The sequence below is a fragment of the Hermetia illucens genome, chromosome 3 (genome assembly GCF_905115235.1).
Source record: "Hermetia illucens chromosome 3, iHerIll2.2.curated.20191125, whole genome shotgun sequence".
In the NCBI taxonomy this organism is placed as follows: Eukaryota; Metazoa; Arthropoda; class Insecta; order Diptera; family Stratiomyidae; genus Hermetia; species Hermetia illucens.
The window spans coordinates 127,860,494-127,887,812 of NC_051851.1; the positions used below are offsets into that span (position 1 = coordinate 127,860,494).

The 27,319-nt window shown below is 40.0% G+C and overlaps 1 protein-coding gene and 1 long non-coding RNA gene across 3 annotated transcripts in view; one reads left to right on the forward strand and one right to left on the reverse strand.

The window, feature by feature from the left end:
- LOC119653202 (laminin subunit alpha-1) overlaps positions 1-27,319 on the reverse strand; it is a 375,238-nt gene that overhangs the window by 114,621 nt on the left and 233,298 nt on the right. The window lies entirely within an intron of this gene.
- Positions 21,807-22,317, forward strand: LOC119653203. Its single transcript, XR_005249648.1, has 2 exons — positions 21,807-22,004; positions 22,066-22,317. It is a non-coding gene; the product is annotated as an uncharacterized LOC119653203 (long non-coding RNA).

Here is a 27,319-nt window from a genome sequence, read left to right on the forward strand (position 1 = left end):
GGCAGGCGATGGAAAAACTGTTGGAATATGGACAACAGTTGCACCATCTATTCATCGACTTTAAAGCCGCCTATGATAGCATAGCCAGGGTAAAACTGTACACGGCCATGAGAGAATTCGGTATCCCGACGAAATTAATAAGACTGACTAGGCTGACCCTGACCAATGTGCGAGGCCAGATAAAAGCAGCAGGATCACTCTCAAGACCATTCGACATCAACAACGGTCTACGACAAGGGGATGCGCTATCATGCGTCCTCTTTAACCTGGCCCTCGAGAAGGTGATCCGTGATGCTGAGGTGAATGCAAGAGGTACGATCCTCTTCAAGTCCACCCAACTACTGGCCTATGCTGACGATATCGACATCATGGGAAGAACCACCCGAGACGTTCAAACTGCCTTCATCCAGATCGAGCAGGCGGCGCGAGATCTTGGGCTGCACATCAATGAAGGCAAGACAAAATACATGGTGGCAACGTCAGCACCGAAGACGAATCAACCAACAACATCAAACCGCACTGGTCAAACACAAGCACGAACAAGAATAAGGATAGGAGAATACAACTTTGAGACCGTTGACAATTTCTCCTATCTAGGGTCGAAAATCACAACCGATGACAACTACGATGATGAAATCCGCGCACGGTTGTTGTCAGCCAACAGAGCCTACTTCAGCTTACAAAGACTGTTCCGCTCGAAACGTCTCACCATAGGGTCAAAGCTCTTACTGTACAAGACTATGATCTTGCCAGTCCTCATGTATTCCTCGGAAACTTGGGTTCTTAGCAAGAAAAATTGCGAACTCTTGGCCGCGTTCGAGAGAAGAATCCTCCGAAGAATTTTTGGCCCCCTACATGAGGATGGACGATTCCGTAGCCTACACAATGACGAAATCTATGAGCGATACCATGACCGTCCGGTTGTGGATAAAATCCGGCTCAATAGGTTACGGTGGGCGGGTCACTTAATCCGTATGGATGAAGATGATCCCACCCGGAAAGTCTATAAGGGCAATATCTATGGTAGGAAAAGAAGACGAGGCAGACCCTGCCTAAGATGGAGCGATGGCGTGGGCCAGGACGCCAGACAGCTTTTAGGGATATCGAATTGGTGGACCTCGACGCAAAACCGGGATGTCTGGAGTTCCTTATTAAGGCAGGCCTAGACCGGATACCGGTTGTTGCGCCGTTGATGATGATGATGAAGAAGTTTGAAACACGTTGTAGTAGCAAGGCAAAGTGGGAGAGCGTGACTGGGGCATACGGCTTAAACCAGTAACTAATTACTTGGTACACTGGCGGATTCCTCACAGAAGAAGGAAAGGGTCATGAGGTTATTGGTAAAAATAAAATGTATTTGGAGCCAATGGGTAAGCACGCTAGCATATTCCAGGCAGAGATATACGCTATAGGCAGATATGTCTCCTTTAATCTTCGAAGGTACTAGAAGGGGCAGGACATTACTATTCCTACCCAGCCAAGCAGCGATCAAGGCTCTTAGGTTCTACAAGGTGAACTCTAAACTTTACTCACAATTGCCGACTATTCCGAGTTTGAAGTATGGGAACGTTGAATTGATCCAAGACTATTTTCTGAAAAACAGCCTGCATAACGCTCGGAGTGAATTGCTTTACTAAATGTGACGCTCAGTATTGGGAAAACTACTCTTTGGCGACATAAAAGCTAAAGTTTAAAGAGTAGTAGTTCCAATTTGCTCGACATTTCCGCGGGGATTATCCAAGCGAGTGTCGTCTAGTCACGGTGGTTTGTTCGCTTCGTGCAACACAGTGGCGGCCCCGTGATGGACCTTTCCACTCGATCGTGGCACTTCGGTCCAGAATTTACCATCACCATTATTTTTTTTATTTATTTTTCAGCTTTAGTTCGCGTGTTTCCAATAGGTACGCGCGATATCCCGAGGATTGTTTGAGCCCCCTACATTTCTGAGCCTGGCTAGCAAAGAGGTGAAGTGTCCGAAGAAGCCTCCTACTTTTCCGAGCCTGGCTAGCAAAGAGGTGGAGGAGATTCTTAACACTTCTGAAGGACATTTTATTACCCTTTCAAGCATTAGGTATTCGTAGCCCGATCACATCCGGAAAAAAAAGTAAGAAGAGTACTGTTCAACCGTCTATGTGGAGTAGAACAACTTTGATATTCCTCAAATCTCAAATGTCATGAAAACGGGTTTTGGGTTTCCTCTCTTTAACTCATTATGTGATGGCTTATAACTTAGGCGATTTCTCGAATTTGAATTGGGGAGCTACTTCAATTTCCCTCGAAGCAATTCATTAATCGTGAGACGATAAAAGCATGGATTGTCGCCAAATTTAGAGTGGAACAAGTCGGGAAACCGGAAGCTGGGCGCTTCAGGTATGAAAGGTTTTGTTTGCTTCTTCTGTGAGTATATTTTAGTGTAGAACTATTCCATTTGTACGTAGCCCGTTATGTGTTTGCATATAACATGTCTGACTACCCACTTCAATGTGATATTGATATTTAGTTATTAGATTATTATTATTAAACTTACAGTGGAGAGTCAACTTTCAGCTACTGTAACTTTGTTAGTAATCGTGTCATTTTGATCAAACTTCGGGATAATATGCTTCATATTATATTTTATATTACTGCCAACTTTTAAAACTCTGGGATAAACTTAGGGGGGTTTTACTCAATTTCTCCAAAAATATGGTAATATACTATTTTTAACTTAATTTGAACAGATATCCATAAGAAGAGTATTTTAAGGCCTGGAGGAGAAGCAGCTCCATGATTTTTTTTCAGATTTTTCGGTTGGGTAGTTTCTGAGAATGGGTCCGTTGAAGAAATCATCATTTGCCGCCCCCCCCCCACTCCCCGCCTCTTAAACAAATCTCAAAAGTAAGACACACTTCCCCATAAGACTGATGTCAAAACTAATACCAGCAGATATCGGAATAGAGGGTATTTTGGAGCCTAGACACCACATAGTAGCAGCTTCGTGACCTTTGTCACATTTTTCGGTTGAGTAGCTTCTGAGAATGGGTCCGTGAAAGAAATTACCAATTTCCGGCCTCGTACTCCTCTTCTTTGCATCAAGCGCCAAATTGGGAAAATTCTATCTTCCTTTTGTAGGTCCCCCATGACTATATTCGGTGAAAAAAAGAAAAATACAATTCCTTTTGCATGTATAGGGACCGCCCCTTAATCTGAACATAGAACGACTTTCCCCATATCAATGGGAGTATCCATTTCTGAGAAAAGGGCGCCTGAAAAACATAGAGGCAGATGAACGGACAGACAGTAAATCGATTTTAATAATTTACACAACACCTTAAAACGGGCAAAAATAAATGGACGAAAACTTGGAAGGGTTCGCTAAACCTAAAGTAGTGATGAAGTCCAAATGAAATTGTAAATCTCTTTGCGACCGATCTGGTCCCTACGTTTGGAGGTTTAGTACCAGAAAAGTTTATTGATTTGCGCTTTGAGGAAGAGCTCGATAGTACTAAAAATAGAAACGGAAAGCCATAGTCACAAACGTCGAGATGTTATATCACAAAGTGACTGCAAAAATTATATTGTTTTATAGGACGTCGAAGTAAAGGAAAGCCTGGAATGGATATTTGACGAAAAACACTTGTTTTTAAAGGAGTAAGGACTGTTACCTTAGAGCTGAATAAATTAACATTTCTATTTTAAAATGATCGTCCAAAAGCAAAATCAATTTTTGAGGTGCACGTTTAGTGCACGAACAAGAGCGCTATATTGGTCTTTTATTCATCCTTCACGTCTCTAACCATCACGACCATCTGTCGCAAATAGAATAGCATGCAAGTATATTGTATATACCTCTAGAAAAGGCTCGGAATTATTCTAAAAGGTTGAATCTGTACCTTTTTCGAATTTTCCCAAAAAAAATTTCAATCGGATCCCTGTTTAGAACTGACTTACCAGAGGAAAAATAATCATCTATCCCAAAACCAAGGTGGTTATCATGGAAATTATCGATTTAATTAGTTTATTAATTAATAAATATGTGATCTTAAAAGATTATTAAATTTGCGCTCAACATCAAAATGAAAGAACACGCATAAACGCAAAATATCAAAAACTTCAAGCGTAAGGTCATAGAACGGCCTCAAGCAATTCATCATTATATTTTCTTATCGCAATCATGTACATATGTACATACATTCACGTTCAAGAAGTGATAATCCGATTAAAATTACACAATGTAGGTCGACCGATGGATTAAGGGATCACCACATTTGGACAGCTTCCGCAAGACAAGTTTATTCAAAACTTCCGCAAGATTTAAATCTTTTGAACAATCTAAACAAAGATGTTTCTATTTTGGGCTCTTAATTATCTGTTTTGGATATGATCGATGTGTTCTGCTCATTTATGGTTTGGTTCAAAGAATTGTTTTAGCATTATGTAGCCAGTGGGCGATGTAGCAAATCTATTGATCGCGTTGAGGGAAATTTACTTCCGGTTTTAAGTTCAAATTTGAGAAAAACTTACAATGTTCAAAATCAGCATGAGGTTTGAAATAAGTAACCAACTGTTTATTCTATTTGGCCACCCATTACTTTTTCCAGCTGACAAGAAAATCCAATTGCTTATATACAGCATACTTCCTCTTTCTCCTATTTAGCTTTAGCAACTCCCTTCCTCCTTTCAAATTCCTACTTCTCATTCCCATAATATATTAAAAAACATTCACGTATTTTAAATATTAATTTGCAAATAATCATTAATTATTTTTTTTAAATTTTTTTATTGTGAAACCCTCTCACCTGTTAAATTCCTTGAAACCTTGTCAGTTATAGCATAGAAATTTTTGAATATTCAAAAATGATCATTAGCCTTTTCTTATTTTTACTGTTTTAACCTTGCATACCGTGGCTTTGCAGTAGATCTATTTATGTATGCGAATTTGTTTAGTGCTTTGTTTTTCGGTTTGAAATTATTCGGTTGAAGAGCTCAAGGAGCGACCTCTTTTGTTGGGAAAAGGATTTTTAAGCACGCGGAGGTAATGTATTTGACCAAAGAACAAAGCAAATCTTTTTGTAATGAAATTAAATCCAGTTTTTTTCATTAAAAGTTGTTAAGTGCAAAGGAAAAGAAAGTCAAGAAAACAGTCAAAAGTTACCAAATATTTGGTTCGATAGCCATCGTAGATCACAGAGGATGTGTCTCAAAATTTGGTTTGAGAATTTTAACACAGTTCGGATCATTGAAAACGACTTTAGACAACAGAAACAGAGCTCCGAAGGCAAAACTACCAACATTTGAGAGTGTGGTCTATTTTTATTTCTTTTTCTCTTATTATACTTGGGATTATACGTGGTGATTGTGGGTTTTGGCCGAAGTATCTGAGCAGATTTGCATCCGAGTCATGACGACAGGATCGTTAGATACATATTTTGTATAGTTTATGCAAGTTCATGGTTGGGCCCATATTTCGTTGATGGTTGAATTTTAAGTGGCGTTAGTACCCTTTTCAATAGTCGGTAAGGAAGCATTTCTGTGGTACCCAAACACTATGTAAAGTCACTGATTAGATCTTGACTTTGAAATCAAATATCTCTTTGATTTTTAGGTTTTCTGCTTTTCAAGTTTATCTGTTGTGTGTTGCGTTTTCATATCTATTTACGAAATCATCTGAATCTGTTTTATTGTCACAAGAAAGGAATTCTATCAACACTTTGTGAAACCTTTATATTAGCCAGTTTGTATGCCTGCTTCACACATTTGGCATTTGCCGCAAACTCCACAATCTCAAACCTCCAGAAACGTTTGGCTCGATTTTAAGGACCAAACATTACCATCAATACGTTTGCAAGTGCGTTGGGCAGCAAATTCCCTTCAATTTATGCCAAAAAAAGCGATACTAGATTGGATGGACTACCAGCGTTTGAAAACCTATACAAAGCAAGCTAGACGCACCATTCAAGCGACAGCTTGTTGGGGTTTGGTAAAAGTGATCGGGCATTCGCATCGCCACAGAACTAGGGCATATTCCACACTCTGTTGGTGAAAAAATGTCGTCAAAACAAACACTCTATCACTCTAATTCGTAAAAATACTTCACAGATATAATAATTAGGTGTGTCACCAGTAGAAATGACACTGGGCACCTTTGAGTTGTAAAAAGAACAATCAGGCAGGACCGACACAAATGAGTCCTACCAAATTGACAGCTGCAGATCAAACAATGATCCCTGGAGAACGATTCCGTTTTAAGCAAGATGAAGCTTCTTGCCACACAGGCCGACTTATAAAAACCCATTTGCAGAAAGAAAATTATCATTTGGATTAGCCAGGTAATGGTCCTGATAGCCAATCGAAACTTACAAACAGGAAAGTAGGTAAAACATCATCACAAACAAAGCATGACTTTTGAAAAAAATTATCACTCACATAGGAGAAAGTAGATTTGGCTAGCATTCATAGTGCGTCTATTAATACAAATAATATTGACAATAGTTTTCTAAACCTATCAATTGGTATAAAGCCCCAAGAACGGAGCTCCGAGAGGGAGGGTTGTTGAGTTTCATTCGTATTACTTTTCTTTATAATTTTTTCACAATCTATTGATTCTCCGTCGGGATAGCTGAGTGGTTAGAGCGCTAGGCTCTCGTATGGAAGATCGTGGTTCAAATCACACTGGTGGCAGTGGAATTTGTATCATGATTTGACGTCGGATACCAGTCGACTATGAAAGAGTACCTGAGTCAGATCAGGGTAACAATCTCGGGCGAGCGCAATGTTGACCACATTGTCTCCTACCGTGCACTGTAGTGTACCGTTACGGGCTTGAATGAAATGCTCTAACACACTTCAAGACTCTTCAAGACACTTCAAGACCCAATACTAGTACTAAGTGCCAAGCATTTAGGCTCGGACGATCCTACCTATTTAACAACTAAAGGGGCACTGGTGGTGGTGGCCGGTGGTAGGTTAATGGGAGAATCCGTCGAGAACTCCCCGCAACATCGAGCACGCATGCAGAATGGTGTACTTCTGCATGGTTTGAACCAGATTGTGTGAAAGTCCCAGGACATCAAGGGAAGCCGTGAGGGATTTAGGTACAATACCTGCAGCTGACAATATTATGGGAACTACAACCATCCGCTGGAGCCGCCAAATTTCTTTGATACCCCGAGCCAATGGCTTATAGTTCATCTTCTTCTCCACGTATTTTCGTTCAATGTTGCTATTATGGGGGAGAGCCACATCAATAACATACGCGGAGCGACCGGACATGTTCCCGTGATCATATTTAGTTATTTTTATTCCTTTATTAATTTCCTTTCTATTTATAATTTTTTTCTTTTTATTTTTAATTTGTTCTATTTATAATTTAGTTTTTTTATTAATTATTTAGTTTTTTTTATTATATTAAAATAAAGCAGTGCGGAGGTGAATCTTTGATTTGAGGACTCCCTCTTCCTCTTCTCCTCCCTAACTCCTGCGAAGTTCATAGGGCCTGCGGATGCCCGCGAAAGGTAAGTACATCTATGGTCTCGCAGATCTAAGCCAGGGGAAATATCGAATGAGGATGTGAACCGTTGTCGACCTTCTCTGTTGATCGCGGGACTCAAGTCTCGAATTTAAGACCCGATGCCCGCGGCCAAGACAATATTTCTTTTTATTTTTCAGTTTTAGGTTTACGCGTGTTTCGCAATAGGTTCGTACGATATTTCCTTCTCAAAATTGGTTTATTATCTGTCCATCTGTCAAACCTATTATTTCAGAAACGGTTACTCCTATTGATATAAAATTTTATGGAAAGGTGAGAACTTTTGATTCCCTCGCCATACATGGAAAAGGGGAATGTAAAATATTTTTTCATCAATTGTCATGTTGGGTATTAAATGGAATGTCTTGATTAGCATTTTTTAATGCTGGCATCATTTTTGACATTTTGTGGAAACTGAGGAAGTGCGGGGACTGGAAATTGATAATTACTCTGAAGAAAAATTTTTTAGAAAAAACTCAATCGAAAAATCCGAAAAAAGTCACGAATCTGCCACTATATGTCTAGGCCATTGCCACTTTATGCCTCAAAATATCCTTCATACCGATATCTGTTTAAATCGAATTAATACTAGTTATCATCATCAACGGCGCAACAACCGGTATCCGGTCTAGGTCTGCCTTAATGAGGAACTCCCGGCATCCCGGTTTCCCGCCGAGGTCCACCAATTCGATATCCCTAAAAGCTGTCTGGCGTCCTGGCCTACGCCATCACTCCACCTTAGGCATGGTCTGCCTCGTCTTCTTTTTCTACCATAGATATTGCCCTTATAGACTTTCCGGGTGGGATCATCTTCATCCATACGGATTAAGTGCCCCCCCCCCACCGTAACCTATTGAGCCGGATTTTATCCACAACCGGACGGTCATGATATCGCGCAAATTAATAGTAGTATATTACTATATTCCTTAGAAAGTGAGTGGAAACTCCCTGACTTAAGTTCATCCTGTAATCAAATTGCAGTAATATGGACTATACTATCAAGTTTGGTGGGCATCGCACTGTTACTAACAATGGTATAATAAGTTAAAGTTCTATCCTTTTGTAAATTTAATCCAACCCAAAATATTGGATATCAATCACACAAAAGTGAATAGTCTGACACAGCAACTACGCAAAAAGTTACGAGCTAGGTGCAAATGGCGGACACGAACACTCAAATATTCCTACATAGAAAATACATAAAACTTCTCATACCTGAAGCGTCAAGCTATTCTTTTTCCACTTGTTTGTATTTCAGGTAGCAATGCTGCCTCAGTTTGAGGACATTTGAAATATTATAAAATGAAATATGAAAGACTGCAATAACTAAAGGGACCGCCCACATTTCCGAGCTGGCCAATACAGAGGCGTGCAAGCACGTGTCGATAGGACATTTCGATGGAGCTTCATGATTAATTTCGCCAACTTTATAGTTTTTTGTTGGGTAGTTGTCGCCTTTGCTGAGAAAGGATAAGTCATATGGTAAGAAATCTATTACCGAAAATTTCACAGTGTTGCGCTGCTTAGATAAAAATTGTTAGACATAATACCAAACATCTGGAATACTCTTGACCCTAATCCAAAAGCAAGCTATTAATTAACAAATATCAGCCCGGGATGTTTCGGAATTCCCACAATTTGTCTCTTGTATTCAACCTAGGCATACCAGCTATTAAAGCGACAGGTTGATATAAGAAACTTATCAACGGTGAATAAACTGAATACTATTTTTTTTCTGACAGTTCCCATGTAATTATATTTTAGCAGTAACAATTGTCACCATTGTTTGCACATGACATAAAACTAACAACTAATAACAAGTAAGCAATCAGTGTTACGATCCTTGGTCACGCTCCAATAAGAGAGCAATCGTATAAATAACCTTTATAGAAATAATTGAATGGACTTACGCAATGCTACGTTTAGGAATGAGTCCCGAATGAACAGTAAAAGAAACAAAGCTGGTCATACGTTGTTTGTTCATTATGTGGCGGCAAATTATTTTTTCTCTTCTGATAGTTTCTCAACATTCAGATTTTATACCGTGAGAAAACTCAACAAAAAGTATGCGAAATGTCATTTAAGAAATAGGAGAATATTACAACCATTTAATCTGATTATTATGGTTAATCTAATGGAAATCTGGAAATACCTGATGAAACCTTGTAATTAAAAATTGTTATCAGTTGCGAAGTTTTAAAGTGACTATCGGAAGAATAAGAAGAGCTAATATTTAAAAATTAAAATAAATTCTAATACAAATATTTATGAAAACAATTAGCAAAAGTTGCCAATCGTCTGTCCGCCGGTGTTTGTGCCTTTCGTTTACTTATCACGCGAATTTTTTTCGGAAACTACTCAATTTGACCTTAGATGGTTAAGAGGGTAGAGCGTTAACCTGTCAATCTCGCCGACCTGGGTTCAAATCCCAGTCGCCTAGAATGTTGGTGTTCATCTTGTACTAGTCTCGCCCTTGTGAGCTAACCATTTGCACAGCAATAACAGCACAACAAGCACAGTTTTACTGAAAATCTAGGGGAAGATAAGTAATCACAATAAAGAAAACTGTGTAGATGGTCGATACTCCACAAAGCACTGAACAGGGGACACGAAACATGGAATTTAGTGGAGATATTGAAACGATGAACTTCTAAACGCATTTAACGATATCATTTGGCATTGACTTTAAGGATGCTTTGATACACACAAATGAATTGTATGGTGGGTGTTCATCAAGCAAGGAATATACGGTCCAAGTCTTCCCTCGTCTACACTTCTGGGTGTCGTGTTTCAGAGGCAACCAATGCGTCGGTCATCCTGGAGTAATGAATTGCTTCACTTGTGATTGTCACCGTTTCTTAAAGAGCGATCTACCGACTACTACCTCAACTTTGCGATCAACTCGTCCTCGGATATCTGACTCTCATGCTCGTCAAGTCCCTTACCTGCTATTGTAGAACACCATTTGGTAAGAAAGCACCGCAGTTCCAATATGGAAAAAGAAAGGTATTTCAGCAGAATGTTCAAAGTAACGTCTAATCAGTTTGCTGTCCCATACTAGGAAGATTTTTGAATGCATTCTTGACATGTGAATCAAGTGGGGTTTATTTAAAATGGCGGAACTACCGATGCAATACACGCCGCGCGGTTACCTTTTTCCTTTGCATTTCTGGATCTAGAGAAAGCGTTTGACCTTGTGCCACACCAACTCATTAGGTGTGCTCTACGACACTTAGTCCCAGAACTCGTACGCTGAGTTAAATTTCTCTACCTCGATCCGAAAAGTAAAGTTCGAAGGGTGACGGGTGTATCAAAACCGCTTTGCGTCTCCCTTGGTGTGCATTAAGGAAGCGCCCTCTCACCACTAATCTTGGTTCTTGTTATGGACACTGTCACACGGGGTATCCAACGTCGAGTACGCAATATACTGCTTTATATAGATGATCTTTTACTAGCGGTTTATAGTAAACATGATCGCGAGCAACTTGCTCAAAAACACGTGCTGCAACACGCTCTCACATAGAATCTGAACGAAATTGAATTTATGTCGACCGATCTTCATGAAACAGGCACTAACACTATCAGTAGCAGCGACCTGCCCACAGCTGAGCGATTTAAATGTCTTCCATCAATGCTGTCAGCCAATGGAGAACTTCGCTATGAAATCGCTCAACGCACTAGCGCAACCAGAATGTTGTTGCGTTCCACAACTGGTGTTCTTTGTGATCGACGTATCAACGAACGTCTCAAATCTAAAATTTACCGCAATCTCGTCCGCCCTATCGACCTCTGGGGTTCTGAGTGTCGACCGGCTATAAAAGACAATGAACGGCGGCTCCTGTACCGATCAGATTAATACCATCATGGAGAAGTGTGCTTCGCCTGTTTTTCAACGATTTTGAGAGAATTTTCGTCAGTGTGAAAAGATGGTGTATCTGGAATACTTGACGCAGAAGGCATTCAGGAGAAGCTAGGAGCTATTATCGAGGCAACATATGATAAAATATGACGTGTTGCGTTGAGGTAAATCTCGGAACAATTGCAAATCGAAAGCGGAGTTTGCTAGAGTTGCATGTCGTCATCGACACTTTTTCTTCTTGTTTGATGACATTCTTCATATTGCATTGGTTAGACGGTGTGGATGGGTTCAATAGCGATATGATAATTCTTCAAATATCCAGGCTATTAGACTAGATTTTTATCTGCTATTTGTAGTCTAGCCTAAAATTGATAGTTGTCAATGTAAATATATATAGCTTTGCACTGATGAAGGAGGTAAGATGCTCCCGAAATATATGTTTACATTGAAAACTAAAAATTGTAGTTTGAAGGAAGCTACCCCTAGGCTTTCAAATCTAGGCTATGCGCACCGAGTTCTAAGCCTTAAACAAATGGTTTCGGATGTAGGGAAGACACCAACAGCACCAAGGTTCTCACTGGTTATGGCTGGTCATCTTTTTATTTGTAGTAAAGAACAGAACAACGACAACACCAACATCAAGTTGAGACTATTCCGCGTCAATATTCTCTGTGCTATATGCACGAGTAGTATATGAAAAGGGATCGGCACTGTAACTCAAAAGTTCTAAACTTTCATCAAATCATGTGTGCGTCGTATTATCGGGATATTTTAGCTTAAGACAGTAGGTAGTGAAGAATTTGGTCGGCATACAGGCTAGATACCTGTGGATGAGTGAGAATGCGGTGGATAGGTCACGCACTGCACACTGAGAAAGAGAGACAACTTGATTTCGAGTTATGCTAAGAGCTAAAACCCGCTATCCCAGAATGATCGAATAGGTCACCCCCGAATTACGTGACGTAGATAAGTGAAGGAAAAAGACAAGTTTCTTGTAAAATGGTGGGGTTAGTTCAAGCACATTGCCAGGAACCTCAGCCAATGGCGTCTAGATGTGACGCACTACGGCTTATATCGGGATTTATAGCAAACATATATCGTTATTGCTAAGTCCCACCTTTAAGTCAATTAGATTTTCTCCAAATATTTCCAAATTAGGATGTTCATTATAATTCGGCTGGGTGAGGGCCTTTCGAGATAAAGAAATCGCTCTCATTCGGGAAATCTCTCTGATATTTTGTCTGAAGGGGGTAACGCGATTTTGTATAAATTTGTGGTGAAATAAAATGACACTTTCTGTGGAATGCTTCCATTGTTGTGAAATATCATCGCTTTCTAGTTTGGGTGACCAGATAACAACGGCAGGAAAAGAAATTTAAGTAGAACAACAACGGTTGGGGATCTCATGTCTGATACTTCCATGGACGAGACATTCATAGAGAAAATGGTCCGTGGATTCCGTTTCCTCACTACAGGAGACACATATATCCAGCTTCGCGACAGGTTAAACTTTGTGATATGGATGTTAGCTTCTGACAGGAAAAGTTTAGTGTATCCAGGAACATTTAGGCTCTGTCACCTGTCATTATGGAAAGCTTGTTCTTAGTACATGAACAGACAGATGGTCCTGCCCTGGGGGAGATTGAACACTTTTCTACTAAGGCATCCGATATTTCATCTCCATCTGCACCACAGCAACCAGGTACTCGGAGTACTTCCATCGGATTTAATCTAGAAACAGCTTGAAAACCCGTTGCATATTGCCCCAAATGGAAAGTCTACTTCTCGTTTTTATTCGGGAGGTAAACTCCGGCTGCAGGACCCTGTTGCGCTTTTGAGTCGTCAGTGTGGAAAACCTCCGTGTATCCCGTCATGTATTCCTCTGGAACTTATCAGTTCTCTCTACGTTTCAGGGTAACTTCATATCGTCCACCAAACAAATGCATGAGGACCCGAGAATCAGAAGGCATTGTGAAAACTGGACTCACTTCTACCAGTAACTCTTCCATTGCTCTGTGTCCCTCCCGTTCATTGTTTCCCCGTAGATCTAAGCGAATTAATATACTCAGGGGCTGCAAATTGAGTAATGCATTTAGAGCTGAGCTGGATGTCGTGCTCATGATAATATATATCTATTTTTGAAATCAAAGAATGAAGAGCAGATTCATAGGACTTTCTACGTAGGTAAGCATCGCTTTCATTAAGTGAGTACGAGCTAAGTGCCTCCCCACGATTGTGACGTTCAACCAGTCCCTCCAAATTTTTCACGGTATGGCTTTATACCGGCAATAGCACCTCGAATTAAGGTCCCAAATTCATACAAAGTGACTGGCTTGTTAGCGTAGACTAAGAACTTGACTAACCACAAAATGATGTAGAGGTGTCAAATTGCATCAACGCGTCGCGAATTGATAAGCGCTTGATGCAAGATGATCCACTCGCTAAATTTTTCCTTCAACATATACATACAGGTCGTATTTATCAACGTTGTCAAGTTCTGGCCACAGGAAGTTGGTAATTATCGCTCTATACTGAGGACTATTGACTCCTTACAAATTTCAAAAGAAATAAAGTCCTATGATGCTGCCATACCATAACCCACATCAAACTGTCAATTTTGGTCGAACCCTTGTTGATTGTGATCGCTTCAGTTCTCATAGCCGCTGAGCCAAAGAGTGGCCACGTCCTAAATGATGATTTTTCGGCCAAAATTTGAATCATCAGCCAGCATTTCACGGCATTATCTATGGTCGTCCTGCTTCACTTTTTCCGTTAGCATAATTTGATAGGAATGTAGGCCCAAATCCAGCAGGAAAATAACGTAGATTGCATATCTGGCGATGCATTTGCCGAGTAAAAATTTCTGGGCCTGCTTCGATACGTTTTCTTCACTTTGCATTGATCTGTTTGGTTCGAAGCTAAAGATCCAAAAGATGGTATTTTAGGCTCAAACTGTTCCATGGTACGATGGATTGGCTGTCTGTCTGTCTGAAGTCATGGTGAAGACCGCCGTCAAGACAAAATTCACGTTGCGTACTTACAACTGAACCGGAGTTTCGACGATATTTTTATTAATTTGCAGGCGTTTGGCAAGTGTGAAACAATTTATGATGAAGTGACAAAGCTAACTGAATATTTTGACAGGTGAGGATCATTGATAATACTTAAGTTACGAGCTCGCCTAGTTTGGTAGTGATAAACCAGACCCATCTCTGGCGAGAGAAGCAGGAAGGGTTCAGCCGGGCCCGGATTTTTACCAATGTAAATTTCAATGAAAAAGATGATAATATGGGGCCCAGCATAATTTTTACTTCAGACTCATACAGTTTTCACCCCAAAACCGGATTTTCTCCCTACGGCCAGGCGAACCTTGGCATAGTGGAGGTGGATACTATGAAATTTAAAAGATTGTTGCTTTTCATGATTTTCAGTGAAGTCGGGAACAGCGTCCGGCCTAGGTTTAAAACACGTAAAATGAAGACTGTACTATTTTAATTTTTTCTTTTGGTATTCCTGAAAGTTCAAATTCACAAAACGCGCATGAGTCCAATTTCCAAAGCTTTTCCGCAAAATTAAAGTAAAAAAAGTTCGCTATGTGCATTATTTCTATGTATCCCAATAGGTCCTTAGAGAGTATACTATATAGGAGATGAAAAATGTTGCCAAACTATGAAAATTGCAGGTATCACAACAAAATATAGTCATAAGAACGACAAATGAACTTACCATAATATTTTTGTCTGATCGGTGAATATGGATAGCCAGGTGGGCAAGGTACTAATCCATGATAGTTTTTGTAGATCACGTATCCCTCATCTTCGCGAATCAACAAATGACCCTTTTTTGTACGGACCTTTTCTTCAACACTTTTATTTATGTAGGAATCACTGGGGTACTGCATGTTCATAATATTTTTGTGAATCGCATTTAAATTCGCGTATGTTTCATTATTTCTACCTCTTTCGTTATTATTAACATTATTTACAGGATTAATACTAATCTTTGGTGTGCGAGATAAGAAGGGAGTATCAAGGAGATAATCCGAGATGCCCGCGGAGTCATTCTGATGCTGATCGCGGTGTTTCCGCAGTGAAACCTGTGTCTCATGCTCAACACCGCTTCGCAATCGAGTCATTTTTCGTTTGGTCTTCTTTTTTCGATTGTTCTGTACACGGTTTTTATCATGACGATTATTATGGTTACGGAGTTTCACTTCACGTAATGTTTTATTTTTAGTTGAACCATCACTCTCACTGCTTGAAACTTCAGGCTGGCTGAGGGTTTTGTTCAGTTCTCGACTGGTTGAAGATGCAACCAAGAAATTTTCGTAGCTTCGTGGTGATTTCGAATTGGGATATGTTTGCGAAGATGAAGGCGATATCAGCTTTGATGAGGATGTCCGACTGGCAGTGAAATTTGCAAGGAACGCCGGTGAAAAAGGAGTCGATATTGCACTGGTCACGTTATGGATTCGATCTGAATTCGCGACGATTTTATGAATGCACAAGACTAGATACAGGATTGTTACCAATAAATTCGATTTGCTGTAACCGCCCCGGATATTACAACTCCTTCGAGTCGACGAGGCGAACGTTCCGTGAATTTCGTATATGTCGCCCATGTTTCGATATGTTTTCTCCTCTCGACGCAACAATTAACTTTTTTCTTTTCAGCAATTTGGAAGAATGCTTAGAATCCGGTCTGATCATTTCTTTGCGGACGATTCTGAAATGAACAAGCTGCGTTCCTGGAGTTTTTCGTATGTAGGCGCAACCACCCCATGACTGGACGGCGGAGCTTTCGTTTGCTAACTGACTGCTTAAGCGGTTCGGTTCTCGCACTATCTTTTCTGTTTATATAAAACATTAAAATCAACCAAGTTTTTCGCAATTTCTCTTTATTTTATTTAGTCCGGAAAACTGGCGCTCGCTGATAACGCAAACTCAGTATCTACTGAAGCTAAACGTAAATGTACACATGTGAGTTGATATGTTATAAATTAGCAGATATGCGTTTTGAAGTTCAACGGCACAGTATCATCTTCCTTGAGTAGAAAGTAAATGTGCTTACAGATAGGGTTGACAAAAATTATCTGCCTTTAATCTTAGTTATGATCTCATATGAAAATTTGTATTGAATCAATCAAATTCGTTTCATCTATAAGCAAATTATAACAAGGACTAAAAACACTATTGATGAAAAGGGCATTTTGACATTATGGGACCAAAAGTGAACCAATTCGTCAAATAAGGACCATATTGGGTATTAGACAAGAGATTATCGTGGGGATGCCTAAAAATATACCAAATATTGGTCGCACAGTTTAGCAAGCCTAAAGAGATGGTTTCCTACCGACAATGATTATAAGATTCATGATGTAACAAGCAAGGTTAGCATTAATCAGACCAGTTGTTAGCTAAGATATTTATAACCGCTCCACCTTTCTGTAATCTAACTGGTTATCAATGCACATAAAAATTGGCTGTAAATAAATTAAAAACAAATTTTTTATTGGGAGTTTTTTTAAATGACATAATGTATCACCAATCGGCATGTTATCCCAGCTTTTAGGAGAGAGTTACACCTTCAAAGATGAATCGTTTTAACAACGTATGAAGTGGTGTGCACATAGCAGCTATGATGAGCTATACATATATTAAAACCCTTACAAACATTGGCGTTCAAAAGATCATTAGGGAGGTCGTTAGCATCTTATATACTATTAAGAATGTGTAAGGACACAATCTGGATAATTTATAATGCGGTGGAATTTATCCCTGTTAATCTATTGAAGGCAAAGTTTGGCGAAATTCTGGGCTATATTAAACAAGAATAAATTCGCGTTAGCTAACGGCTGGAATATACAATGATTGAATGAATCTTTTTGAAGAATTCTGGTGTTATTAGCTAGAACTTATTTTTGGAAGCAGCGAAAGGTTTACAGGCTATCATTGCTATTACGCAGTATATCACAATTCATACATGAATGTGCAATCTTCTGAAATTTCGTTCACGAAGAACTAAATTAGTGCTAAAGGTATATATCACACTCGATAGATCACACCTTAAAAACGAATTCCATTGCAAACTCAGATAGGGAACTTTCAACGAATCCGGCGTTAATCATACTCAACAGCTTATAAAGATTTGTACTGACAAAAATTTTGTAAGCAGTTGTTCAAGCTTATATAGATTTTGCAGGTCAAACTCAGAATTTTCCAACCGAAATTTAGAGTTTTCCACACTTTTTTTTTCGAAAGTTTCTAAATTAACCTCAGAATTTTGCACACCAAGTTCAAAATCTTTTCATTTCGAATACAGACTTTGCATTTCAAAATCAAAATTCTCATTTAATACCACCCTTCACTATACAGATGGAATTCTTTGAAAAATGTTGGAGTAGAGGAGCGATCACCCGGTAGGAAAGTCAGTCTAACCGTTAGAATTTATGACAATAGACGTAGTTTCAAGGAGGCGGCCGCAATTTTAGAGTTGAATTCAGAAAAATATCAAAGGGGATTAGCGTCCCGAAGGAAAGGAAATGGCGTGGCCTAGGCTGGAAAAATGTCAATACAGAAAATCTTATTTTCATTGGAAATATATGTGAAGAAATCCCTTGGAGGACACTGATACAAATGAAGGAGGCTATCCCGCTGAAGCATGGTGTATATTAAAGTAAATAGGCCAATCAGAACGGCCTAAGCAAATTGGAAATCACCCTTAAAACACGTATGAATTCTACTGAAAATTTTTGGAAAAGGGAAAATTAACGGCGAGATTTATCGACTGAACTTCAGGAGAATGGGAGAAGTTGCTATTTATCAACGAATCTAAGCTTAAACTTCATTTTCGTAGAACGCACGCTCGTAATCGTGGTAATCTGCTGTCAAGAGTTTTCGAAAATGAGGGAAATGTGACCTTTATAATAGCAATTAATAGCGAAAGAGTAAGCCACTTTAAAGTCATCAGAGTAGGGAGTAATAATGCAATCCGATTCAAAGAATTTTTGACGGAACTCCAAGAAAACATCAACAGTGCAGTGCTGTTAATGGATAAGGAACTTATTTATCAATTGTCAACAGTAGCGAGGAACCCGCGTTCAGGTTTGAAGTTAAGTATCACCCTCCTTACTCCCCGCAACGAAATCTAGGTGAGGAAATATTTTCCAAAATAAAGTTTATAAGGAGTATTCTTTGGGGAACATATCCTCTCTACTATTATCAAAGATGTAACTTCAATAGAACTGGTCGACTACATCAACCGCGTGATGAATACAATGATCGAGCTCTTGAAGACAGCGGGAAACACCTTTTTCAACTTTAATTTTAACTTAAATTACTTCTGATTTAATTGCTTACAAAAAAAGACTTATCAAAAAATTATGGGTTGCGCTGACTTCTATTATAAAATCTTACTTCTAACTTTAATCGGCGGGTAAAAAGCTGATAAAAATTTTATACTAAAATATTGAAAAAAATCTGAATCTGAAATGAACATCCTGATTTTAAAATGGAAAAGTGTGAAATTGGTTTGGAAAAATGTCGAGTTAATTTGGAAAGGTGCTGAAATTAGTTTGAAAAATTCTGAATTAGGCGTCGAAAATATTACTAATCTATGGTTGTTGGTAAATGAAATCTAAAGATATGCTAAATCAAGTGCGAAGGGCTGTCCTTCCCTTTTAGTTTCCAATATGTGATAGGTGTACAGTGCATGTGTGTGTTATCATCTTTATATTTATTAGAAAAGTCCTAACATTGATACGGGAGGATCTAAACCACTAGAATATCCTGTTAGATCTTCTCTGCAGATCCAGAAATTGGGCAAAGTGCCCAATGCTGCAAGGCCAGTAGCCATCGATATAGAGAGTAGAGTTCCATGATATAGTGAAGTAACGAACTTGCTCAAGGTAACCTCGAAATTAAACAGATTATGCATAAACTTATAGTTATGTGTTTGCTGTTTTGCTTCTTGGTGGAATATACGGCATCCGCGCAGTCAGACTGTATTTTAGTTTCACTGTGATCACACTTAACGCTGTCCAAGTGGTAAGCTCACAACAGCGAGCCGAACACAAGACGAAAACAGACCCCCACAGGGATTCAAACAAAGAGCAACAAGATTGGGAGGCTGACGTTCTATCCCCTCAACTATCGCGCCGTCAACCAAACTTACAGTTGCTAAGTAGAAAATACGATAAACGTAGAGAGGAAATGATAGTCAATTTGCTTAAAGTGCAATTTCCAGGAAGCAAATGAAGCCACAACTTTGGGGCAGTATCCGAATATAGTCTGCAATCCAGACACTAGCCCTTACCATACAAAATTATGTCATTTGGCCTAGTAATAGAGCGACATTGCAACATTGAACAAAGGAATTCCTTCGAAAGCAATCACAAATACCGAAACTATTAGGCAGATGTCGCAGAACAGCATGGAATTTACCTTTCGTTGATCGTTTGATTCTTCAGTTATCAGATTAGTAAATCTTTACTGGGAAAACATTCCATTAAAGCATGTATCCTAGGGACTGAAAAGCTTCTCCCCCACCCATGTTATAATCTTTAGGAAACCATTTGTGGATAATTTAGCAATTGGAAGAATCGGTGAATTTCTGGGGCTCAGCAGGTGATCATATGATGGCAATTCTGCAAATGCCCCCAGTAGGGCTTCTAACAGGGTACCACCGCTTAACTTACTACTTGAAAAAATTGGTGTATGTATATCCAATGTGTCACAGACAAGATCTACGTAAAAATATCCGTCATTGAATCGTTTTGGAATACTTAGTGGCTACCTCGAATAAGAGTTGACCTACAGACTCATTTAAAGAAATAAGCTAAGTAATTTATATTTATATATTTTTAGAACTAAAAAATTAGAATAATATTGTTCGTAAGGTTATAATTGACTGAAGGGTGTTGGGGATTTCCACGGGGGGAGAGGAGAATCAACATATCTATGGATTTTATACTTCCCCTTGATTGCATATTTCAGACAGACATACTGGAAATTTAAAAATCGTTCACTGCAACGAAGTAGTTTTTAATGGAAGGATGGTCTTAATGAGTTAATCAACCTAACTTTTGTTGTCAATTCAAATTTCCTCTGATTTTCAAGGCATAGACAGAAAGAGAAATAATAGCAGAGATGGGGAGACCGCAAGCTGTGTGTGTAGCTGTTAAATTAATTCTCGAAATTAGTCGGAGTATCGTTATTACTGTCCGAGAGGGACAGTCAACTAGTCAACTCCGTATCGAAGAAGTTACCGATTTTTACAAGAAAGCTGCAAAATAAACTATAAGAATTATGCGACTACGGATAAGAAATGGATTCATTGAACTTTTTTTACAAGTTCCAAGTGCACAAACGTCGCCTGGCCAGTCTACTCATTCCCCTGCTATGATCAGGAACCCAGAGGAGGATGAACGTGCTACCCAGGCTGTTTACCGTGTTTCTACACTGCCTCACCGGCTTTGAGGATATCGCCACTGAGTACAAGGCTTTAAAGGCCGTTTGGCTCCCGGTCAGAATGGTTATGTTACGCTCGGCGCTCGAAACATGCCCTAATAATCGGCTCCCAGTATCGCCGTAGAAGGCTATACAGGCCTTCTTTTTGACAGCTCTGTTCAAGTGGCTACCTGTCAGATCCGACTGGATTATCCTGGCTCTTAGCATAGATATTATATTATCTGGTTAATCTATCTATCTAATGCGCAAGATACCTCTCCAACCCAATACTGGTCAAGGCTTCCTTAATGAAGTTGGTACTACGTTGAATGCTCCCTCGATATCCAGGAAAGCAGCTAGAATATACTGCTTCTACTGCAGTGACCGCTCAACCGTCCAATAACCTCACGGAGGGCCCTTTCTGTGGATTTGCTTTTGAGGTAGGTAGGCTGAGACTCAGAGAAAGGTGTTGTCCCCATAATCATCCTTAAGTCGATGTCCAGGACGAGCTCTAGAGTCTCGTCTTGTCTTCGGTTTTGACTCGCTTGATGAACGTTGGGTCGGATTCACCCATAGAAATCATGTTTTTAGCAAATATTTAATACAAAGTCGTTAAGGTTATATCAATTCCGCTTTTACAATTGCAAAAGATCGCAAGCAGGCACAGAGCCAAATGTACTCAACAGGGCGTCAGTTTTACTACTGTTAAAGTATAATGCTCAAATTCCTCCCTCTTTTTCCAAATTTACCAGAAACATTTTGAGCTGATAAATTTTTCCGAATTAGTGGACCTCTGGGCAAAACCGGGGTGTCTGGAATTCCTTATTAAGGCAGGCGTACACCGGATCCTGTTTGTTGCGCCGTTGATAATGGTGCAATTTTTCTGAAAGTTATTTCTCATGTAACCCACTCATGCCCACTTGTCCCTAAAAATACTTAAGTAATTTAGCATACTGAAACCATATCCTAGTACCCATTGCGAATTTAAATTTTCAATATTTCATTTAATTGCGTCAGTTTTACTAAAGTTTGTAGACTGTTTCATTAAATTAATTGTGTTTTATATTTTTAATTTTATTTGATTATTTTTATTTAATGTTTTACCTGAATTTTAATATATCTTCACTAATCCAAAGAAATAAACCGGCTCATTCCAATCTCGGGTTTCATCCACCACGAGATAAAGGGACTTGTTCGTCAAATAATATCGTTGGGTTCATGAGCTCTTTTATAATATATAATTCTTATTGCAGATACCTACTACCGATTAAAGAAGATATTACGAGACGTATTTGCATGTCCCTTTGAAGAGGTGCCACTTTCGAAGAGGCAACTAACTGAGAATAGATTTACACACAAGATATTGAAACGTTTAGAGCGACATCCTACGACAAAGTTTTGAGGAGTAGCTTTTTAGAATTAAATATATTTATTTTAAAAACCTTTTCATGTCTAGTTTGATGGTAATTAATTTTATTTAATAAATTTATTAAATTTTAGATGAATAGTATCGGACCTGTTGATTGAAACGGATAGTTTGCCCGTGACATTACAGATTTGAAATTCAAATATACTCGTAATTGGTTTATTTTTGTTTGGAACTATCCGGAGTGACAAATGGTGCTATGGTAATACAGCGTGATAGTACGGTGCGTTGGCAGAGCCAGTTAAGCACAAACCCCTCTATCTCGTTCGAATTTCGCTTTGTCATGGACGTTCGTGTTTGTCTTCATGTTGCCCTGCTGCTATAGGCCTATCATTTGTTGCATTAAGTGAGGTGAATGAAGATAAAAAGAACCTGATGCCCTATAGTCTACAGAATAAATGTGCGATCGAAAATTTTAGTAAGATGGGTTGTATTTCAATTAACTGGAGGATATAATTTTTGGAATGTTGCCTTGACGAAAAGTAAGGTTTACTGATGTGACTAAGTAGCACTGTTCCAGCGGTCCCTCGTTGATATGCTCAGTCAATTTTCCGTCATTGACAGTCTGTTGACGAAGACCCATCCAACTTTCTCTTCCGTTGAAAAAGAAAACCAAATAAAAAAGAAAATATCAGTACTAACATTGTAAGTTAGGATACCAACCAACGTGTCCCTTCAATTCTACCCAACCGCCAACTAAAAAGTGAAAATTTCATTAGTGGGTGGATTCAATTTAAATTTTGATGTGTAGTGTCTTAACTACAGTGAAGCCCATGGTGTTTTACGTACGGTCCTCTTCAGACACGGATTGATTTTATGACCACAATCAAGTCAAGCAACAACGGTACCAGTCTATACCAAGTGCATGGCTTAGCATTCATACTGGTGGGTGCAAGAATTACCTAAATCTCTACCGAACCATGGAGTACGGCACCCGTGTTGATACGCAACACCACGTCGAGGCCCGAAGGTCTCTTCTTGCTTGAGTATAACCACAACCACCATGAAACTCCCACTAGGGGGGCCAACCGCAAAAAACCGAGCTGTCCTCACATACAACAGGAGTTCACCCGAAGTATATGAGTCCAGGGACTTTCCCGGTTCCCATGGTACCAGTATACCCCTGGCAAGGTTTCGTGACCAATTTGCCACTTCAGATGAGTCCCCGTGCAGACTCGGGTCTTTGGAGCATTCGCCTACTGAATCACGGCCGGGAAACCAAAGTGATTACAGCGTCCCCCGGTGCCACCAATATGGAGGTTCTCCTCGGCCACTTGATTTTGGTTGCCGCCCCATCTTCCTCGCCGCCACCTCTGAGCACCAGTGTCTTAACTACAGGAACTTCGGCCCCATTGCCCAGAAAGATTCAATCATACACTGGTGAGGCAAATGTTCAAGCTATCCTCTTGCGCGAGTGTTTAAGGCCAAAGACAGAAAAACTATATTGCCCCAACTGTGTTCAAACAGAACTTCCCACCAATTGGCGCAGGTATCCGGCATATAAGAACATGGCTGCCAGAACAGAAACTGCCAAAATAATAAAAATGAAATAAGTCAAGAGATACGGGCCTTGCGAACAGTGACACAGATGTTACAAAGTTTGATCACATAGGTGTTTTTATGTCCAACCTACCCCTAACCCTTCTTTCAACGTCGTTCGGAATTCGTTTGATGCTCTGTCCTCAGGCCAGAATGCTGAAGACCCTCAACTTGCCACCGCACAAATGTTGGCATAGGCTTTGAACTTGAAAGCCTGACCTGATCCAATTTGCAGTTGACACGCCTACTTTATCTTCGAACCCCAATCCCACCTAAACAGTTGAAGCCATTGAGAACCATTTGGTGGATTTCTGCATATATTATCAGAACTGCGGTATCAAAACTAACTAGGCGTAGGCCTAGGTTACATATGGATCCATCCACAAGGAAACTAATAGCTTCATGGTTAAAATCGGGAATACCTCAGTGGATTCCTGAAATTCAGTCGCGACATGACGCATGATGGATGGCGTTGGCTTAAAAACCGGCAGGAGCCGATGGAATTACAGCCGAATTGGATAAATATGGAGGCGACCAATTACACCAAGTGGATCATCAACTGATGCTCAAAGTATAGGACAGTGAATCAATTACGATTGGCAACGAGGCATAATCTGTCTCATACGTTCTCTCTGCGGCAAGCGATGGAACCTTCATCCAGATCGAGCAAGCGGCGCGAGATCTCGGACCGCAATTAATGAAGGCAAGACGAAGTGCATGGTGGCAATGTCAGCGCCAAAACTAAAAGAACGAACAACATCGAATCGCAATAGTCAAACGAAAACAATGAAGATAGGAGACCACAACTTTGAGACCGTTGAAAATTTCTCCTATCTAGGGTCGAAAATAACAACCGATAACAGCTATGACGATGAAATCCGCGCACGGTTGTTAGCAGCCAACAGAGTCTATTTCAGCTTACAAAAACTGTTCCGCTCGAAATGTCTCACCATAGGGTCAAAGCTCTTACTGTACAAGACAATGATCTTGCCAGTCCTTATGTACGGCTGCGTTCGAGGGAAGAATCGTCCGAAGAATTTTTGGCCCCCTACATGAGGATGGACAATTCCGTAGCCTACACAATGACGAAATCTATGAGCGATACTACGACCGTCAGGTTGTGGATAAAATCCAGTTCAACAGGTTGCGCTGGATGGGTCGCTTAATTCGTATGGATGAGGATGATCTAGCCCGGAAAGTCTATAAGGGCAACATCTATGGTAAAAAAACAAGACGAGGCAGACCCACCCTGAGATGGAGCGATGGCGTAGGTCAGGACGCCAGACAGCTTTTAGGGGTATGAAATTGGTGGACCTCGGCGCAAAGCCGAGATGTTTGGAGTTCCTTATTAAGGCAGGCCTAAACCAGATACCGGTTGTTGCGCCGTTGATGATATCCTGAGAAGAAGGAAGACATCATCTCATTTACGCGATTACCATTACGAATGTCAAAGAATCGTGTAACTGATTCACAAAGTTGCGTATGCAACACTCGGAGTCGGGGGCTTTGAAATGACGATGTTGAAATGAAGGTTTGTAAAAAGAAATGCCTCTACGACAAGCTTCTTAACGATACAACGCTGGCCAGTTGGCAATTTTACTAGAATGGCAACCGGTAAGCAAGGCAAGCGATCCCCGTCATCCGAGCGGTCCATTGGAAAGATCTTTACTATAAACTGGACACTAGTGATGGCGACAGAGACCTGTATCGGCTTGTCAAAAGCCGACACGAACACACACAAGATATCGAAGACTTTTGTTGCGTTAATGACAAAACCGGCTTACCGACCATCGAGCCGCGACGGATAGATGGCCAGAAGATTTCGGGTAGATTTCAACGCAAGAATTGGTTCATCCTCCACTTTCACAAGCATTGCCGACGTTTGGAGTAGTTCGACATGGGAGGGGGTAGTTCGACATGGGAGGGGGGGGGGACCCAACACCGCAGCTCAGTGAATTCTTCAACCGGATTATTCAGGAAGGTAGAAGGTAGAACACCATTTGACTGGAAAGAAAGGATAACTTTTCTTATATGGAAAAGGAAATGTCTAAATTACCACCCGTTCAAATAACCATGAATAAAGCGGGGTTTGTCAAGAACTGCAGAACTACTAACTGCGCGATTATTCATGAAGAAACACCCTGAGAAGCATCGCCTTCTTTATATTGGATTTCTGGACCTGGTTGGGGTATGTCTGTGATTCCCTCTTGCGGAATTTTGGTGAAAGGGTCGTCGTGTGATGGGGTAACTTTCCCAAAATCTACAGAAATGTACACAGGGAAGTAGACTCCCCACGTTCATATAAGTTAACTTTATATGATCATGCATCGTGATTTGACGTCGGATACCAGTCGACTCAGCTGTGAATGAGTACCTGAGTCAAATCAGGGTAATAATCTCGGGCGAGCGTAATGCTGACCACATTGCCTCCTAGTGTACCGTTACGGTCTTGAATGAAGTGCTCTAACACACTTCAAGGCCCTGATCCAATATGGATTGTTGCGCCAACGATTATTATTATTATTATTATAGGTTCTGAGAACGAGACCTGTTTCACTTTTTGGGGCACACATTTTGAGCTGCATCTCCTCCATGTTTCACTCAATATCAGCAATAAGATCAGTTTCGGAAAGTACTAACGAACCCTTTCATGACCATATCCTGTAAAAAAAATTACACCCCCTTTCGCATGTATGGGGAGCCCCCTTTCAACCTTATCACAAAATGCCGGCAATCGACAATCGACAGGCAGAAGGACAGACAGACTTTGAATCGATTTTAATAAGGTTTTGTTTTACACAAAAGCCTTAAAATCCGTCATTGTTTTGAATTTTGTGCTAATATTCTCTCGCTCTATGAACGAAAGTTTTTTTTTCAAATCGAAAGGAATCTAAGACCTGAAAGGTTTTTTCGACACAACATCTAAGATTCCTTCCGAGGTAATATAGGATCATATCTATTTGCAGGCCATCATTTGCATTAACTGTTTTTACCTCAGTTATACTATGAATCGTGTGAAAATTTGGTTAATGGATCAACAAGGCGAAATACAATTTTTATCAGTTTACAATGCATTAAGATAGCCAACTATGGAGCGTGCCACGTTTATCTCTTAGAAAACACACCCATGTTGATAATTTACTCATTGGCTTGCAATTGATCCGCTTTTCGCGATGATCATACAAGAGTTGATTATCAAGCGAAATATATTCACTGGTCGTGCCTACACTGGGGACTGGCAATAACGATAGAAGACCACCGGCATGTCTATCGGAATTACATGATTATATGTCTTTAGCAAAACACGATGAAAATAAAGTAAAAAGTGGACGAAATGCTTTCTAAGATATTCCTTTATCTTAAAGAAGTTGTTTGATCTCCAACATAGGATCAGTATTTCTTGCGTGATGTCCACTTACAGATATAATTTTGGAAGTAGCTGGAGGCAAGAGGATGATGTGATATCAAATTGTTGGAGATATGAGCGCATCTATAACATAAGCCTGAAGATACTGAATCATACATAAATATCTGAATCATCA